Below are 14,549 nucleotides of genomic sequence, written 5' to 3'. Positions count from 1 at the left end.
GGATCACCTGGAGGCCCCCCAGAATTCTGGATTTGACTGTGCTCAGGTACAGCCCAAGAATCTGCATTTTTAACAAGTTCCTGAAAGAGCTGATGCTATTGATCTGGGGACCATACACAGAGAACCACTGGTTGTATGAGAATCAGCCACTAGACCTTAACCTCTACAGATTCTTTGTGAAACTGAACTGCTCGAGAACAAATCTCCTTTTCTACCTCCCTTTCAAAAAGCACTTTCCCCAGGTTACCAAAGGCAAAACAAACCTCTCACCCATCGTGCACTGCCCTTGGCAATTAAAAAAACAAAAGTCCCCAGGGCTCACCACAATGGGATAGTTCAAAATACTGGCTGGGGCAGGCACAGTGGCTCACGCCTGTAAACCCAACAGTTTGGGAGGCCAAGTAGGGCGGATTACTTGAGGTCAGGAGTCCATGACCAGCCTGGCCAACATGGTGAAAACCCATCTCTACTAAAAATACAAAAAAATGAGCCAGGTGTGGCGGCATACACCTGTAATCCCAGCATCTCAGGAGTCCGAGGCAGGAGAATCACTTGAACCTGGGAGACGGAGGTTGCAGTGAGCCAAGATCACGCCACCGCACTTCAGCCTGGGCAAAAGAGTGAGACTTGGTCTCAAAAATAATAACAATAATAATGGTTCAGGAGAAGCCACTTCCAATGACTACTCAAAACCCCTCTAACCTACTATCTATGTACTCAGTAAGGGAAGAAGTGTGACCCCAGAACTCGGTGTCTGGACAGGTACATGCTCTGAACACAGCTGCACTCTGGAAGGGGCAGAGGAAAGGCTCTCCTCTATCTCCTGCTAGTGTCAGAAGTGCAGAGCAGAGCAAACCCTTGAAATCCCTCCCCATTATTCAAAGGGACACGTTACATTTCTGCTCAGTGTTCACCCAAGGATGCCGCTGGCACAGCACGTAGGCAATGCAGATTCTTTCACACACAGGGGCTCCAAAACTTTCACACACACAGGTAAAGCCTACAACATAAGTTTTATGCAGCATCTGTGAGATCCAGTTTCCAATAAAATCACAAAGCATTTATTTCACAAACATCAATCCTTGTCTTTGCCATCTCATAGAGCTCATATATACTCACATGCATCTGTGTCCCCACCCAGATCTCATGTTGAATTGTAATCCCCAGTGTTGGAGGAGGGGCCTGGTGGGAGGTGACTGGATCATGAGGATGGAGCTCTTACGAACGGTTAAGCACCATCTCCCAGTGCCCTTCTCTTGATGGTGAGTGAGTGAGTGAGTGATCACGAGATCTGGTTGTTTTAAAAGTGTGCAGCACCTTCCCCCTCTTTTAGTCCTGCTCCTGCCATGTCGGAAGCCTACTCCCATCTCGCCTTCCACCGTGAGTAAAAGCTCCCTGAGGCCTTCCCAGGAACAGCTTCCCACTATGCTTCCTGTGCAGCCTGTGGAACCATGAGTCAATTAAGTCTCTTTTCTGTATAAATTATCCAGTCTCAAGCATGTTTTTATAGCAATGCAAGAAGGACTAATACAGAAAATTGGTAGCAAGGAGTCGGGCATTGCTATAAAGATACCTGAATACGTGGAAGCAACTTTGGAATTGGGTGTGGAGGGCTCAGAAGAAGACGGGAAGATGAGGGAAAATCTGGAACTCCCTAGAGATTGTGGAATGGTTGTGACCAAAATGCTGATAGTGATATGGACAATGAAGTCCAGGCTGAGGAGGTCTCAGATGGAAATGAGGAACTTACCGGGAACCAGAGTAAAGGTCACTGTGATGGTTAATACTGAGTGTCAACTTGATTGGATTGAGGGATAGAAAGTATTAATCCTGGGTGTGCCTTTGTGGGTACTGCCAAAAGAGATTAACATTTGAGCCACTGGGCTGGGGAAGGCAGATCCATCCTTAATCTGGTGGACACAATCCAATCAGCTTCCAGCGAATATAAAGCAGGAAGAAAGGGCCAGGCGTGGTGGCTCACACCTGTAATCCCAGCACTTTGGGAGGTCGAAGCGGGCGGATCATGAGGTCAGGAGATCGAGACCATCCTGGCTAACACTGTGAAACCCCGTCTCTACTAAAAATCCAAAAAAATTAACCAGGTGTGGTGGTGGGCACCTATAGTCCCAGCTGCTCGGGAGGCTGAGGCAGGAGAATGGAGTGAACCCAGGAGGTGCAGGCTGCAGTGAGCTGAGATGGTGCCACTGCACTCCAGCCTGGGCAACAGAGTGAGACTCTGTCTCAAAAAAAAAAAAAAAAAAAAAAAAACAGGAAGGAAAACCTGAAAAGGAGAGATGGGCCTCGCCTCCCAGCCTACATCTTTCTCCCGTGCTGGATGCTTCCTGCCCTACAACATCACACTCCAAGTTCCTTAGTTGTGGGACTTGGACTGGCTCTTTGCTCCTCAGCTTGCAGACGGCCCATTGTTGGACCTTGTGATCAAGAAAGTTAATACTTTATCATAAACTCTCCTCTCTCTCTCTCTCTCTATATATATACTCTCCTATATATGAGTTTATATATATATTTATACAAATAAAAAATACATATATAAAATACAAATTCTATACAATTTTTATATATTTAATATAATTTATATATTTAATATAGTTTTATATGATTATATAAAATATTTTACATAAAAATGTATTTTTATATATATATCTCCTATTTGTTCTGTCCCTTTAAGAGAACACGGACTAATACTAATACAGTCATTTTTGCTATGCTTCAGCAAAGATCCTGGCTGCATTTTGTGCCCCTGCTCTAAGGGATCTGTGGAACTCTGAAGTTGAGAGTGTGTATCTGGTGTAAGAAATTCTAAATGGGAAAGCATTCAAGATGTGGCCTGGCTGTTTCTAACAACCTATGCTCATATGTGTGAGCCAAGGAATAACCTAAAGCTGGAATTTGTGTTTAAAAGGGAAGCAGAGCATAAAAGTTCAGAAAACTTGCAGCCTGGCCACGTGGTAGAAAAGAAAAGTCCATTTTCAGGGCAGGAATTCAAGCAGGCTGCAGAAATTTCCGTAACTAAAAGGAAGGCAAATGCTGATAGCTAAAACTATGGGGAGATAACCTCAAAGGCATTTCAGAGACCACGATGGCAGCCCCTCCCAAAACAGGCCCAGAGGCCTAGGAGGGCTGAATGGCTTTCTTGGGCTGATCCAGGGCCCCACTACCCTGCACAGCCTTGGGACATTGCTCCCTGCATCCTGGCCTGTGGCTCAAAGGGGCCCAGGTACAGAGGGACACTGCTTCAGGGGGCACAAGCCATAAACCTTGGCAGCTTCCACATGGTGTTAAGCCTGTGGGTGTACAAAATGCAAGATTTGAGGCTTAGAAGCCTCCACCTATATTTCAGAGAATGTATGGAAACACCTGCATGCCCAGGCAGAAGTCTGCTGCAGGGGCAGGGCCCTCATGGAGAACCTCTACTAGGGCAGCGCAAAGAGGAAATGTGGGGTTGGAGCCCTGCTACAGAGTCCCCACTGGGGCACTGTGCAGTGGAACTGTGAGAAGAGGACCACATCCTCCCGACCCCAGAATGGTAGATCCACTGACAGTTTGCACCATGTGCCTGAAAAAGCCACAGGCCCTCAACACCAGACCTTGAGTGCAGCCGAGGGGGCTGAACCCTGCAGAGCTACAGGGGCAGAGCTGCCCAAGGCCTTGGGAGCCCATCCCACAAACCAGTGTGCCCTGGATGTGGGGCATGGAATCAAAGGAAATTATTTTGGAGCTTTAAGATTTAATGACTGCCCTACTGGGTTTTGGACTTGCATGGGGCCTGTAGCCCCTGCCTTTTGGCTAATTTCTCCATTTTGGGACAGAAGCATTTACCCAAGGCCCGTGCCCCCATCATATCTTGGAAGTAACTAACTTGTTTTTTATTTTACAGGCTTATAGGTGGAAGGGACTAGCCTTGTCTCAGATGAAACTCTGAACTTTTGAGATAATGCTGGAATGAGTTAAGACTCTGGGGGACTGTGGGGAAGGCATGAATGTATGTTGAAATGTGAGAAGCACATGGGATTTGGGAGTGGCCAGGGGCAGAATGATATGCTTTGGATCTGTGTCCCCATCCAAATCTCATGTCAAGTTGAAATCCCCAGTGTTGGAGGAGGGGCCCGGTAGGAGGTGATTGTTGGATCATGGGCGCAGAGTTCTCATGAATGGTTTAGCACCATCCCCTCAGTGCTATTCTTGTGATGATAATGAGTGAGGTCTCGTGAGATCTGTTCATTTAAAAGTGTAGGGCACCTCCCCACTCTCTTTTGGTCCTGTCCTGCCATGTAAGACTCCTTCCCCTTCTGCTATGATTTAACGTTTCCTGAGGCCTCCTCAGAAGCAGACGCTGCCATGCTTCCCGTACAGCCTGTGGAACCACGAGCCAATTAAACCTGTTGTCTTTATAAACTACCCAGTCTCCAGTATTTCTTTACAGCAATGTGACAATGGACTAATACATATACCAACTTCCAAAGCAATTTGTTTTTATCACTATAAACTAAACACATAGGATAATTTAATCATGTCTAATACAACTAGTAAGAGTGTTTTTGACTTTTACATGTAATTCTCACTTCAGTATCCCCGCAAAGGGACACAGCTCACTTTCACCTCAGGAACGCCAGGCCTCCCTAGAACAGCATAGGCCAAATGCTAGTTCTACAATGTTTCAATCTTAACTTTATTTAGCAACTAACCCTAAAACACATCTCAATTTCTCCGTACTTTCAATAATTTTCTCAAAATATGTCTTAGCATGTTAATTTGAAATGAAAAAAAAATTCAGACTGTTTCCTGAGAGAAAAGGCTGATTTGTGTTTAATGATGAGGCTGACTTTGCCAGCCCAGTTATATGGTAAACATGCTTCATATGTTGAATGAGCTCCAAAGTTTTGACAAAAAGAGATGTGAAATGTGACACGATAAAAGCATTTTATTTAAAAATCGTATCAGTATTGAGTACTAAATATTTTTACTTCCCCATCATATCAAACAAGCATCCTCTAAATGAAGGAATTAGCAGGTGTAATTCATTGTCATATACTTCTTGGTAAAGTCCTTTTAGTATACTTACCAGAAACTGAAACAGTGAACGGCTCTAATGACCAGGCAATAAACCTTGCCAGTCAGGTAGTTTCCAGTTACTTGCTTTCAACAAAATATAAAGTTGTCCTAATTGAACTGTCAGCTAATTATCAAAATAATTTTGACAGACCACTCTATTATTTTTGTCACACAACCTGTTGACAGTTCAAAGACCTGAACTGTGCTTAGGGGCCTTCACTCCCATCCACCTGAGTGTGCGAATGAAGCTTCACAATGTTGACACCCAACAACAAAAACAGCAAAACAATTGGTGCCAGCCTACCTCATTTAGCAATAAATACTTAATAGTAAATGAAAGATTTTTCAAATGTTTACTTTGGATGGCTAGTGATTATTTATCAAACTGCACAACTATGTTCCAATCACCATTTGATAATACTTGTAATAACTCAATCTAGAAATTTTTTACTATAAAAATTTATTTCATTTATAATTGTGGATTTACCATCTTAACCATTTTTAAGTGTACAGGTCAGGAGTGTACATTGACACTGTTATGCACCCACTCTCTAGATTGCTTTTCATCTTGCAAACTAGAACTCTATACTAGTAAACAACCTAAAAATATTTTTAACAAATAGAGCCTCAGGGCCACAAGAGAAGAATGTTTGAACTTCAATTTATATACATATTTTTGTTGCAGAGAAGAGTTACAGGGTAATGAAGCATAGTTATTAGAATAAAATACTAGGACAAAATCTCTTGAGGGAGTAATGGGAAGAACAAAGATAAAAACAATGTAAAATTTATGATTAGAAAAGAGCTCTTCAGAGTCAGAAAAGTGGCAAAAATAAGAGCCTGTTTATCCTGTTCTAAAATGCATGATAGTAGAACCAAATCATTCCATAAAATGCATGATAGTAGGATCAAATCACTACAGCATTTAGATTTCATTGGTTGTATTTAGAAGATCATGCACCAAAAGCTTTATTTTTAAATGGAATATTTACGGCATGCTGTAAATTATATCCTTTGCAACTATTTACATTTACTCAAAAAAATTCAAGTGCCAACTTAAAAATATATCATCCCCCTTTATACTGGTAGTTTTCCAAAATTCTTTTAGGCGTCATGTGACATTTGAAGACCATTACATTAGAGTTCAGGGATCACTATGAAAATGCCTAAACCACCATTAAAGGTTAGCAAGAAACTTGGCACTCCCTAATATTTTCATTGTGTTTCATGTGGGTGTTTATTCATATAGCAGGGCTTACAACAGGGCGACTGCTTCAACATCTACTGGACTTTGTTCATTCACCTACTATCCTGCACATAAAATGCCTCAAAGGGAGCCATCCTATTCTGGGAGTTCACCTCCTCACTCCAAACCAGCGACCAATTTCAATGAAAGATCAATACTCAAGCCAGGCATGGTGGTATACACCTGTAGTCCCAGCTACTTGGAGGCTGAGGCAGGAGCCCAGGAGTTCTAGGTCAGCCTGGGCAACATAGCAAGACCTTGTTTCTGTCAAAAAAAAAAAAAAATTCAAATTTCCTAAGAAAAGATTGCATTGCTGTGCCTGGCCTAGGTTAGTAGCAAGTTAATAGATAACCACATCAAAAAGTCCACGTTGGCCAGATGCGGTGGCTCATGCCTGTAATCCCAGCACTTTGGGAGGCCAAGGCCAGTGGATCGCTTAAGGTCAGGAGTCTGAGACCAGTCTGGCCAACATAGTGAAACTCTGTCTCTACTAAAAATACAGAAAAACTTAGGCAGGTGTGGTGGCACACGCTTGTAATCCCAGCTACTTGGGAGGGTGCTCCAGGAGAACTGCTTGAACATAGGAGGCAGAGGTTGCAGTGAGCCAAGATTGCACCACTGCACTCCAGCTTGGGCGACAGTGAGACGCCATCTCGAAAAAAGAAAACAAACAAACAAACACCACCTTTCCCTCACCAGTACCTGACACCATAAGCTGTATCATTTCCCCTTAAAAGGACCCAGGGTTCTGAGGCAAAATGGTTAATTCCAGGTAGATGGCAAGAAATATATGTAAGCCTATGAATCCCATGTTTTTTTTTTTTTTAAAGAATAAGATTATTTGTTGTTGGGAAATTCACAGGTGTGCAAATTCTTATTCTTCAATGCTTCTAGCAAAATGAACCCTCATGCATTATTTAGATAATGATTATTCTATTTTGTAGTTGATCTCAACTATTATTCCTACAATAGGATAGTAAAAAATGCGGGTGGGGGGGGGAGATTTCATCTTTTATTTATTTATTTATTTTTGAGACGGAGTCTCGCTCTGCCGCCCAGGCTGGAGTGCAGTGGCCGGATCTCAGCTCACTGCAAGCTCCGCCTCCCGGGTTTTTACGCCATTCTCCTGCCTCAGCCTCCCGAGTAGCTGGGACTACAGGCGCCCGCCACCTCGCCCGGCTAGTTTTTTGTATTTTTTAGTAGAGACGGGGTTTCACCGTGTTAGCCAGGATGGTCTCGAACTCCTGACGTCGTGATCCGCCCGTCTCGGCCTCCCAAAGTGCTGGGATTACAGGCTTGAGCCACCGCGCCCGGCCGATTTCATCTTTTAAAATTATTAAAAATGATCTCAAATACAAAATACCAAGATCAATAAGCAAAAGTGTATCAACTTCTGGCTAGGTGTGGTGGCTCAAATCTGTAATCCCAGGACTTTGGGAAGCCAAGGTGGGCGGATTGCTTGAGTCTAGGAGTTCGATACCAGCCTGGGCAACATGGGGAAACCATGTCTCTACAAAAAAATACAAAAATTAGCCAGGCATGGTGGCACATGCCTGTAGTCCCAATTACTTGGGAGGCAGAGGCAGGAGGATCGTTTGAACCTGGGATATGGAGGCTGCAGTGAACTGAGACTGCACCATTGCACACCAGCCTAGATGACAGAGTAAGACCCTGCAGCTATTTATATTTTTTTGATATACCAAGTGTATCAAAAGCTTCTAAATGCAAATAATTTTTATTTTCTTTAAAATGTATTCAATGATAACATGATTAAACTATAAACAGAAAGTAAGAAATGTCCATCTAACCACCTATATCATATCAATCTCTCTCTATTAATCATATCTACCTATTCCCCCAACTATAACTTCTTATCATAATTTTGACCCTTTTTCTTCCAGAAGAAGGGATAGAGCTCTGAGAAGCGTTTTTTGAATGAATAATACCTGTGAGCCAGTTGCAATAAAAGTAATGTTCCATACAGCTCTTGGTCAATAAACAAGGAGATAAAAAGATGATGGAAACCCAAGACAGCTAAGAGCCTGGGAAGCATGACAGGAAAGTGTTGTTTTAAGTTCATCTCCAAGCACTTCCAGAATGAAAGAGTAGGACCTGCAAAACTCTGCTTATCCATTAAAGCGAGAATACCGGGAAAAACTGTCAAAACCAATTTTTAGCGAACCATAGAAATTAATCAATGGCTTGCAACAATGCAAGGAGTGTTTATTCTAGAAAAGCAGCTGAATCTCAGTAAGAGCAGCAAGCTTTGTGGTGCTTTCACTTCCTATCCACCTCTCCTCAACTGTGAAATCCAGCAGCCTCACAGCCTGGGAGGCAGCAGAACCAGTCTGGAAGTTCCCCAAAGCCCACACTTGGGACTGTCATCGTCATACCTGTCTTGCAGCTCCAGGAAAAGCCCCACTCCTGGGGTCAAGCTCAGTGGGAAAAGCCTTGTCCCCAGGGCATTTGTTGAACACAATCAGCATCAGCTGTTTAACATTTAAAGCTAATATGATCAAAGTTAAAAAAATATTTTTTTCATGGGCCAAATTTATTTTGTTAGTAGGACCAAAATAGGTTATATACAAAGGGAACGACTAATTATAAACAAATAATTATTGCATACTCCCTGCCAATTTTACATCTCATGCCAGATACAAAGCATTTGCTTTAATGACCTTACAACGAGTAATTTGCCTAAAACCATGGAAAGTGGGGATATTTTCAAAGCAGCTGCTTATGTGATATGGCTGGCAAAACCTCGCCACCCCCCATCCCCAAACACACGTTATTAGTCATTCCTTTGAGTCAATACATTGTAGGCCTCTGTTAAAATATTATCTATGAACAGACAAATGAAACTATTCACATTTAGTTCAAACCAGTTGATTGAATGTCTTAGTCAATTAGTAAGGTCCTTTGTGAAAGGGACCCGGTAGCAGTTTTTTTTGTTTTTTTTTTTTGAAAAGCCATCTGTATTTTAGACCCTCTGCAGCTATTTATATTTTTTATGAGAAAAATTAGATGCCAATTTAAAAATTCATTATCTCCTTTACACTTGTTCTTAAAATTCTTTTAGAGGATATGTGATACTTGAAGATTGCTGCACTATGGGATAGAGATCACCATGAAAGTGCCTGGGCCGAGCACGGTGGCTCACACCTGCAATCCCAGCACTTTGGGAGGCTGAGGCGGGCGGATCATGAGATCAGGAGATCGAGACCACCCTGGCTAACACGGTGAAACCCCGTCTCTACTAAAAATACAAAAAAAGTAGCCGGGCGTGGTGGCAGGCGCCTGTAGTCCCAGCTGCTCGGTAGGCTGAGGCAGAATGGCATGAACCCGGGAGGCGGAGCTTGCAATGAGCCCAGATCACACCACTGCACTCCAGCCTGGTGACAGAGGGAGACTGTCTCAAAAAAAAAAAAAAAAAAAAAAAAAAGGCCTGAGGAATGGTTACCATCGGGACAAACAAGAATTGGACAAACACATTTAAAACACAATGCTGGGATGCATACCCATTAGGATGGCTACTATCGAAAAAGCAAAGTAGTAAGTGTTGACAAGGATGTGGAGAAACTAGAATCCTTGTGCACTACTGGTGATAACGTAAAACAGTGCAGCTGCTGTGAAAAACAACATGGCAGTTCCTTAAAAATATTACAAACAGCCGGGCGCGGTGGCTCAAGCCTGTAATCCCAGCACTTTGGGAGGCCGAGGCGGGCGGATCACAAGGTCAGGAGATCGAGACCACAGTGAAACCCCGTCTCTACTAAAAATACAAAAAATTAGCCGGGCGCGGTGGCGGGCGCCTGTAGTCCCAGCTACTCGGAGGCTGAGGCAGGAGAATGGCGGGAACCCGGGAGGCGGAGCTTGCAGTGAGCCGAGATCGCGCCACTGCCCTCCAGCCTGGGCGACAGTGTGAGACTCCGTCTCAAAAAAAAAAAAAAAAAAAAAAAAAAAAAAAAAAAAATTACAAACAGAATTACCATATGATCCAGTATTCTACCTCTGGGTATATAACTAAAATAACTGAAGGCAGAATCTGGAAGAGATATTTGTATATCCGTGTCCACAGCAGCATCATTCACAATAGCTAGAATGTAAACACCTAAGTGTCCATCGATGGATGAATAGGCAAAATGTGATATATACATACCATGGAATATTATTCCATCTTCAAAAGGAGGGAAATTCTGACGTGCTACAACATGAACAAACCTTGAGGACATTATGCTGAGTGAAATAAGCTGGTCACAGAAAGACAAATACTGTATGATTCCACTTATATGAGGTAAGCAGAGTACTCAAAATTTTATCACAGAGACAGAAAGTAGTATGGTGGGTGCCAGGGGCTTGGGGGAGGAGGAATGAGGAGTTTGAATGCAGAGTTTCAGTTTTGCAAGATGAAAAGAGTTCTGGAAATGGGTGATGGCTGCATAACAATATGAATATACAGCAGGTCCTCAAATAATGTTTCATTCAATGTTATTTCACTATAATACTGATAAGAAAAAAAAATCGATTCCCAGCCAGGGCCACTATCTGTGTGGAGTTTGCATGTTCTTCTCACATTTGCATATTTTCCAGTTACTCCAGTTTCCTCTCACATCCCAAAGATGTGCACATTAGGTTAACTGATGAGTCTAAATTGTCTGAGTCCTCGTGGGCGTGTATGTGAGTGTAACCTGTGATGGAATGGTGTCCTGTCCATGGCTGGTTCCTGTCTCGTTCCCTGAGCTGCTGGGACAGGCTCTAGTCACTCATAATCATGAACTGGAATAAACAGGTTCGAAAATGAGTAAATGAATAAATACAAATTATTGTAGAATAAACATTTGTAATCACACAAATATGTGGCAATATATGACTGCAATAAATGATGCAGTATGAACATGCCTGCCATATTTGTTATTGTTTTTGAACTGCATGGTGGTGGGAGGTGCTCATTACAATTTTCACTTTGCAAACAGTTATTCCTTGATTTAATCCACCACCACTACAACTGCTGTCAGTCACTGATTCACCAAAAATTGGGTAAATAATTATCTTGTTTTGGCTGGGCGCGGTGGCTCAAGCCTGTAATCCCAGCACTTTGGGAGGCTGAGGCGGGTGGATCATGAGGTCAGGAGATTGAGACCAGCCTGACCAACATGGTGAAACCCTGTCCCTACTACAAAAATTAGCCAGGTGTGGTGGCGGGAGCCTGTAATCCCAGCTATTCAGGAGACTGAGGCAGGAGAATCACTTTAATCCAGGAGGTAGAGGTTGCACTGAGCCGAGATCATGCCACTGCACTCCAGCCTGGGTGACATAGCGAGACTCCATCTCAAAAAAAAAAAAAAAAAAAAAAAAAAAATATATATATATATATATATATATATCTTGTTTCTATCAATCTTAAATGTATAGCTCACATTTATTTCAAATATTTAATATAAGAAATATTTAGGGTCTTTATTTAGAAGTTTGGTAATGTTTTTGTGATCAGAAATATGTTGTAGGAACTTAACTCTTGTTTGTATCAATCAGCCAATGGTAAATTGGTTTTATTACCAGTGGTTTTGCTTAAAGTCACAGTTTTCAAGAACCTATCGATGATAAGTGAGGACTTACTGGACTTAATACTACTGAACTGTACACATAAAAATGGTTAAGATGATGAATTTTATGTGTATTTTACAATTTTTGAAAATGAAAAAAAGAAATCCTGGGGAGTGAGATGTTCAAAGAAAGCTTTTAAAAGCTCTGATGTATTCCAGAGATGTAGACAGCTACACAGGGGCAGGGCTTTGTGCATGGCCATGAAAAACCTGAGGCAGCTGTGATCTTTTACATCTGACTGGGGTTCTGTGCAATCAGAAAGTGAAGGCTAAAGCAGACCTGGACTGCCAGAGTGTTGAAGCTGTGTCCCAACACATACAGAGCCACTCTAAAAGGCTGGAAGACTTACAGGTTCAAGGCATTTAAGGAAATCTCTATCTAATCATTAGCTGACCACAAAGCAAAGACTGAAAGTCACACATGACAAAGAATACAGACTTCATAGAATTAATCCAGGAAAGTCACTAAAAAATCCAATAGCAACAACAACAAAACCCTTGAGAAGGAAGGGTCCTATTCTTTAAAAGATTCGGTTTTGGCTGGGCGCGGTGGCTCACACCGGTAATCCCAGCACTTTGGGAGGCCAAGGCGGGCAGATGACGAGGTCAGGAGATCAAGACTATCCTGGCTAACACAGTGAAATCCCATCTCTACTAAAAATACAAAAAAATTACCGCGTGGTGGCGGCGCCTGTAGTCCCAGCTACTCGGGAGGCTGAGGCAGGAGAATGGCTTGAATCCGGGAGGCAGAGTTTGCAGTGAGTCGAGATCGCGCCACTGCACTCCAGCCTGGTCGACAGAGCGAGACTCCGTCTCAAAAAATAAATAAGTAAAAATTTTTTTTAAAGTTCAGTTTTGAGCAAAACTAAGAGATACAAAGAAACAGAAATAAAAAGCCCATGCAGAGGAAAATAAAGCAGTCAGTAGAAACTGTCCATGAGGGGGCCCGGATGTTGTACTTCCTAGGCAAAGATTTCAAATCAACTATTATAAACATGTTCAAAGACTTAAAGGAAACCGTTTCTAACGAACTAAAGGAATGTGTAAGAATGATACCGGACAGGCGCGGTGGCTCAGGCCTGTAATCCCAGCACTTTGGGAGGCCGAGGCGGTGGATCACGAGGGGTCAGGAGTTCATGACCAGCCTGGCCAACGTGGTGAAACCTCGTCTCTACCAAAAATATAAAAACAAAAAATTAGCTGGGTGGGTGGTGGGCACCTGTAGTCCTAGCTACTCAGGAGGCTGAGGCGGGAGAATGGCGTGAACCCGGGAGGCGAAGCTTGCAGTGAGCCGAGATCGGGCCACTGTACTCCAGACCCGGCGACAGAGCGAGGCTATGTTTAAAAAAAAAAAAGATATCTCACTAAATAGAGAATACCAATGAAGAGATAACAATGATAAATGTAGAACCAAGCAGAAATGCTAGAGTTGAAAATTACAAAACTGAAATACAAAATCCACTAGAGGCACTCAACAGCAGATTAGAGATGGCAAAAGAAAGAATCAGCAAACTTGATGATAGGTACATTGAGATTATCCAATCAGAGGAGCAGAAAAAAAAAAGAATAAGGAAAAATGAACAGAGCCTCAGAGGTCTGTGGGATACCATCAAACAAATCCAGAGGTCCCAGAGGAGAGAAAGAGGAAAAAAAAAGGCAGAAAGGCTATATGGAGAAATAATAGCCAAAATTTTCCATTAAATTTTTCATTTGATGAAAAATTAATCTATATATTTTTTAAAGTTTAAGTGTATCCTACTTGTAGTTTGTTAAAGAGGTCCATACCTAGACACATCATACTCAAACTACCAAAAAAAGAGAGAGAATCCTGAAAGCAGCAAGAGAAAAACCATTCATCCTATACAAGAGATCACCAGTAAGATTAACAGCTGGCTTCTTGTTAAAAAAAAAACAAAAAACAAACAAACAAAAGTCCCATGGAGACCAAAATGCTGTGGAATGACATACTTCAAGTTTGGGGAAGGCAGTGGGGATAATTCCATATCCAGCTAAACTATCCTTCCAAAAATGAAGAAGAAAAAAAAAAAGTAAAGGAAAAATGAGATATTCCCAAATTAATAATAAACAAATTAACACTGAGATAATCTGTTATTAGTAAATCTGCCTTATAAGAAATAATAATGGGCCTCCTTTTTCAGGCTGAAATGAAAGAACATTACACATAACTTGAATCTACAAGAAGAAATAAAGAGCCCTGTTAAAAGTAACTACATAGGTATATAAAAATGATAGTATAAATGTATTGTTGTTTGCTTGTAATTCATTCTTCGATTTAAAAGGACAACTGCAGAAAACAATGACTATAAAAATGTTTTGATGATGTTATATGAAAATGTAATTTGCATGATGATAATACCACAAATAAGAGGGATGGGAATAGAGCTATATTGGAGCAAAGTTTTTGTATATAATTGAAATTAAGTTGGTATTAATCTGAGCTAGATTGTTTTAAATTAAGATGTTAACTGAAATTAAATGTTATTTGAAAAGCAATCACTAAGAAAACAGAGTAAAAGAAACAACAAATAAATAAAATGGCACATAAAAATATTTATTTAACAGAAAAGAAAGCAATGGAGAGCAAAATGAGACAGAAAATAAACAGC

General features: G+C 41.8%; 1 protein-coding gene across 2 annotated transcripts in view; it reads right to left on the bottom strand.

Moving 5' to 3' along the window:
* PARD6G (par-6 family cell polarity regulator gamma) overlaps positions 1 to 14,549 on the bottom strand; it is an 89,080-nt gene that overhangs the window by 48,156 nt on the left and 26,375 nt on the right. The gene's annotated exons all lie outside the window — the stretch shown is intronic.

Source organism: Macaca fascicularis, chromosome 18, assembly GCF_037993035.2.
Source record: "Macaca fascicularis isolate 582-1 chromosome 18, T2T-MFA8v1.1".
Taxonomy (NCBI): domain Eukaryota; kingdom Metazoa; phylum Chordata; class Mammalia; order Primates; family Cercopithecidae; genus Macaca; species Macaca fascicularis.
This window is presented reverse-complemented; position numbering and strand designations above follow the sequence as displayed.